This window comes from Homalodisca vitripennis, unplaced genomic scaffold, assembly GCF_021130785.1.
Source record: "Homalodisca vitripennis isolate AUS2020 unplaced genomic scaffold, UT_GWSS_2.1 ScUCBcl_818;HRSCAF=3603, whole genome shotgun sequence".
NCBI classification, from domain to species: domain Eukaryota; kingdom Metazoa; phylum Arthropoda; class Insecta; order Hemiptera; family Cicadellidae; genus Homalodisca; species Homalodisca vitripennis.
This window is the reverse complement of record NW_025776949.1, coordinates 92,892-99,259: the sequence shown is the minus strand read 5'-3', so window position 1 is coordinate 99,259 and position 6,368 is coordinate 92,892.

Below are 6,368 nucleotides of genomic sequence, written 5' to 3'. Positions count from 1 at the left end.
GGGTAAAATTAGGGGAAGAGGTTGCCTTCTATTGAGGTTCATGACGGAGGATTTAGAGGACTAATGAAAAAGCCTCTACATTGAAAGCAGGTAGGGACTGGCACACCCTTTTGTCTAGGCTGGCAAGAACCTTTGCCTCTTAGTTAACAGACTCCAAGGGTCATCTCCCGCAGTAAAATAAACCTATCGAATTACCCTTGCACCACAGAATCTCGACATTTGAAAAACAGGATCTTTGGTACACAACTTATTGTTACGCTATCTAAATATACATACTAAAAGATATTCTCGCTTTCAGATCGTTTTTAAATAGCACTCCCTTTATTATGTCGTAACGTACATATTCAATACAGTTATCTGAGTTTCTGTGTGAAACAATAGTGAATAGCACCAACACAATGTGGTAACCTTCACTTTAAAAGTAACTCATCTTAAACCTATTAGGTTACGCCATTTTTGAACTTTTAAATTACAAATTCAAGTATCTTAACCGTTATATTTTCCTAAACTAGAAAGATATTGAGTGCATTCAAGAAAAAAAATTAATTCTGCAGTGAATTCTAGGTTGTACTGATATTTTTATTTAAATTAAAGTACTAACAAAGAAGATTTTTATACGAATCATTATACTTTCGGCTAGGTTGAGATTATTGTTGCTATGCAAAAACAGAAGCATTCGAACTCGGGCCCGTGAGATCATAAGCTGAGACAGAATTACTCATCTACGGTAGTATATGTCTACTAATCACATTCTGGTAATTCCTTCTTCAGCATGTGCCCAATATGTGCAAGTAAACCGTTTGCGTTAACAATTGATGTTATTAATATTGATATATAATGCAAAATCCCTCACCATTAAACGGTAATTAAAATTTAGTTACTGCGAAAAGTTATTTGAAAATATTAATGGAGTCTAGTAAGGAATTACTAACTGTAATACTTGGTTCGACTGGACTTTGCTTCTTGTATAATGGAAGAGTACGAAAAAATTAGATAAATTATTGTTTGTTTGCTAAACTGTTCAAAGTTATATGAATGTAATGAATGTATGAATGAACATGTAAGCATTTAAACATACCTTACTTAGGTGTTTTAAATGTGACAGTTAATATCTACTTAACTTTGAACTCACTGTATATTTAGCACACTACAGTATACCGGAAAGCTGGCTGAGTTAAATGTAAGAAAATGGTTTTCTCAAACAATTATACGTTCATATCAACTGTGTTAACTAGATCCAAAATTCATAACGTCATTTCAAAATATTCGGAGGAAAAAATTAATCCAATATACGTTTACGTTTTGGGTACAGATAGATTTAAGAACAGTCCAAAACTCAAATTTATCAGAAAACGTACCGTAGGGATTAATTTTGTATAGTAATCACCCTTATGCAAAATACAAAAGTCATAAAAAATCAGCAAAAATTTGATTTCTGTTTATTTTAAATCATTCTATTATACTTGAATATTATTTATTTCTAAACACTTACGCATGCACAGTTGTAGTAATTTATGTTGGGATTAATTGTCTATGAAACTAGGATGTAAACTACGTTCTTTGGATGTCAAGATATAGTCAGAGCAGAAACTATGATCTATAAACAATAAAAATAACTCATTGTAAGTCCTAGTCCTTGTCATCTCTCTGAGCCTCACATCGTGTTCCTTGTTCGGTTGTTCTCCGAAGTGCTGCGATTAGAGTGACTTTTGAATATAATACTGAACAATACAAAACATTAATTATGGACCTTTCATTTCTTGTTTCCATGGATATAATTTAATTTCGATGTGTACTTCTGCTGGGATCAAACCAGCAGAAATCTTTAAATAAAGTTGTCAATATGTATTCCCAAGCAAGTGCCGTTCTTTTATAAATTTAAAATAATAAAACAAGATTTTTTTGTATTTATTTTCTAGTCTAGGGGCCATGCATTTAAAAGTAAACAAGCAGCCTTGAAATTCGTGAAATTGTAATTATTCCCACTAAAATTAAACTGATTGTAAGCCAAAACTAGTTTTGATGCGGGTCGTAATGAAAGAGCTACACGGAAGTAAAAAGATATTAAGCGATATGTGTAACAAAGATATTTGTTTCATTAAATCATTTTTATCCGAACGTCAGCCAACGAGATGTAAAGATTAAATTAGCCATTTCAGCTAATTATTTATTACTGATATTATCAAGAAATATATTTTTTATAAAGTGTGGCCTACGAAGATTTAATCCTAATTTACGAGAGTATTAGAATAAATAACTTATTATTTAACCTATTTTTTTAAAGAGAATAGATTGATAATCTTACATTGCATCCCACAGTTGTGACAAGTTTCTACGTTAGTTATTATTTGCCCATTCGGTTAATAATTAATATTTTAACGGTGAAAAGAATCAATTATACACAGTCACTAATTTTAAAATGTTCGACTCAAATAAAATAAACATAAACTTAATTAAAAAATGTCCTACCTTTGTTAAAAATATATGTTCCACAATATTATTTTATCAATTTATATTTCTGCATGAAAGAAGAATTACAATTTCATTTTTAATGAAACAAATTTATTTAAGGTGAAGGTATAAAGTAATAAGTTATTTCTATAACTAAATTACTTTAACTAGTAATGTATTTTCCGTTTATGGAAATGATTGAATATAAACTATATGAAGTAATACATTATGAATTTTAATCTAAGTCAGCTAGCTTCAACACTAATTTCAAATTATTTCAAATGTTTACCCTACTTCGAAATGCATGAAATATGTCTCTCAGACATATTTAAGTAAATAATTCTCTTAGTAATCTATACATGTGCTAGTAAATATTTGTAAACGGATCTCAAAAAAATTATACTTTTTAAATAAAGACAATGTTAACTGATTCTATCTGCACACTTAGAGTACTGAAAAGATAAAAACCCTAAATCACGAGTTTTTTCTTTTTGTCTACAAAACATACTAGCGTAAATGTTTTATTATGATAATAATCTTCGCCAATGAAGAAATAACCTGTTTGTAAACTTTCTTAACATGAAATGATTTATATTTATTTCGTCATAGAAACACAGATCCCAACATATACACATAAACAAGAAATGATCTCCACATATGCGTAACCTCTGTGTGGAGATCGTGCTGCGATCAACAGCATGAGTATTATACTAATTGATAGTATATGTACATAAGTATAAGTACATACATGATAGCTACAACAAAGCTAATGCTGTGTTATAGCTAATAATAAGAGAAATGATGATTTGATGATGAATGATTTGTAAATAATAATAGATATGAACTCAATTTACCCCAAAGAAAAAGATTATATCAATAACAGTTTATTAGAAGACTTGGAACCTCTCACACACTTATACCCTCACACCACACAAACAACATAATCTCTCTCTCTCTCTCTCTCTCTCTCTCTCTCTCTCTCTCTCTCTCTCTCTCTCTCTCTCTCTCTCTCTCCCCTGTCATACGCCAACCCACTGTCAATTATCCTGATGAATAGAGGTTCGACAATTAAGCTAATGTATATAGTTATAAAATATTGTAATTCACCTTTAGTCAACAAAAGATTACATTCTTTTAAAAATGGTTGGGTTTTTAAACACTTGGTACCTTAAGGCAATCTAGTAATTTAGAGAAAATTATATTTCAAATATAATGTGAATTTGTGCAATTGATGGACTTCTGCTATCTAAATATTAAAGATTAAATCCTGTTAACGGTAAACGCGTTATTACTACATATTTGCTGTGATTATAACCACTAAAACTACGATGTAAACTACTTTTATTAAGAAGAATATTTAGAGTAAAATCTTTGGTTTCTAAATAATTAAAGTAACTCATCTTTAAGTTATTGTATTGATCTTGATCTTTGCCTTCGTACTTCTGGTGTAGATTTTCCTCGTTCTGCGTCGTTAAGGACTTTTACATTAAATTGAAAAATGTCCTGGTCCTTATCAAACTTTTGGCCATCGGACTTGTTCCTGGTCCTGCTTCTACAACTCATCTTGGTGTGAGTTCAACGAATTTTATACACTACGCTATCATTTTATCGATAAACACTGAAGTACCTGTCCTTTGTTGTTTCCATGAAAATGAACAAATATAAATTCATATACGCTTATTTATTATTTAACTGTTTTTTTTTTCACTTTAGTTTTTACTTTCACTTGCTTTTTTACGTCATGTCTACGGCTGGCGATAAACCGTTTCTTGTTTTCTGATTACCCAATCACATACATAACATAGAGAGCAATATGTTTCGTTACTTTTGTCTTACATTAGTGTGTAAATATTAAATATTACTGTTTTGATACAGTATCCAGAGACACTGTTCGATGTCATGTTATGACTAGTATATCTGCAACTAGAAGAACGGAGATTTCATCCAAGTTTTTGTTCTGATCTATCTAATTCCGTAGTCTACATTACAGTGAATTTTAACAGCAATTTTACAGTTATTTAGGAAACACAAGTTATTATAATAGTATACAAGTTAATATATTGATAATTTATTAAGAAATAAATCAATTATTTGAAACATTAGTGAACGGGGAAATTTAAAGTGTTGTCAAAAGTTACGTGTTTTGAATATAACTCCATAATGAGTAAAAACGAAAAAAAGTAAATTATAAAATTGGATCTGCCAAAAGGTTCAGTTTAGTAGTTAACATTGCAAAACACAACAAACAAACATTAATTTTACAAATTGTAAATTGTACATTATTGTACTTAAATCTTTCACCATAATTAAATACATATTACAAATTTTATTGTTAAACCGAAGAAATCCAGACAACTATTGACGTCTGATCACGTAATCTTTGAAGAATCTCGTGAATTATTATATGATTCATTAAGATTTACGATTCTTGTAAAAGATTACATACGTTGATTTTAAGTGCTAGATAAAACTATTCTTTTACATAGATAATAATGCGTTTTATGATCGACCATCCATCCATCTATCCATCATTGAAACATATCACTTAGAATGGTGTCTCAGGTTTTCTTTAGCCTGATTGGGGTAATGTAAAAGTTTCTTTGTATGGTTGTCTGCCTGGCTGTCTGTCTATTAATTTCTATTTCAAAATACATTGCGATATTTTAAATAATATATCACATATTAAAATACCGTAATTGTTTGCAGTACTCTACCAGCTTACTTAGTCTGCGATTTACCCATCGTCAATATAATCATCTATAAATACAATTAAAAACTTTTCGCTAACACTCATCCAAATCCCATCAAGTGACATACTCCATGGTTTATCCCTATGACACAGATATAGAAAAAACATCAAAAATACGAAAGTATATATGTCAAGAAACGTTCTATATATCATGACGTGCGAACATACAGATAGTCAGAAATGCAATTTTCTATCTTCCCGAGTTATAGTCTTTGATAACCCTAATTTGACTGTAACGATTTCATCTTCATTTATCATGAAAAAAGATTAATGTATGTGTGTTTTTAAAGCCGTAAATATATCGAACACCACAAATTTTAATTGATTCAGTGTGAAATGTTGATAGTATTATTGCTGATGTGACAAACTGTTATAACTCCCAGCCAGTGTAACATTCATACATGATAACCTCTGCATAATAAATACTAACTTACCGTTGGAGACGGCTTCCATATATCATCGTGCTACACTATAATAACAAATCCTGGTAATTCTTAAAATCTCATACCAAGTTTTATTTCAGTGACGATGAGGTTTAAAAATTTAAAACTATAATGATATGTATCTTCATCTGATGTAAACTTAGAGGAATTCGAAATCGTAGAGTATCGAAAATCATGGAAATATGAAAAATTATTTTTATCTGAGATATATTTTCCTTGATTTACCGCAATTAAAAATGAACAAAATACAAATAAATAACAGCTAATCACAATCAGACAATATTAATTGGACAATATTCGGACTGTATATGATGGTTGGCTGACATTGATTTAACATTTATTTACGTATAACTGGTTTTTAAGTGTACTAAGCAAAGAAAAATAAAATTCTTCCTTTTCACCCTTTTTTCTATACTATTTCGAGCTCCACAACAACTGGCATAAGTATTGATTGGTTTATTTTTAGGGTAAATTTTGCCTAGCGATATCCAGGTTGAGTGTATAATACTAAGCAAATTGGCTTTAAACTCCTGCACTAACAGACCGATTTTATAGAAGTGCTCTAAAATATAAAATAAATGTTAAGAACTATTTTTATATTTAAATGATTTTTTCTGAGTATAGAAGATACCTTCGCTCGGGAGACGTTACTAAATACAAGGCAACATCTTAGTTTTAGTACTCGTAAACTGTATTGTAGGGGATATAGTATTATACAGGAAACT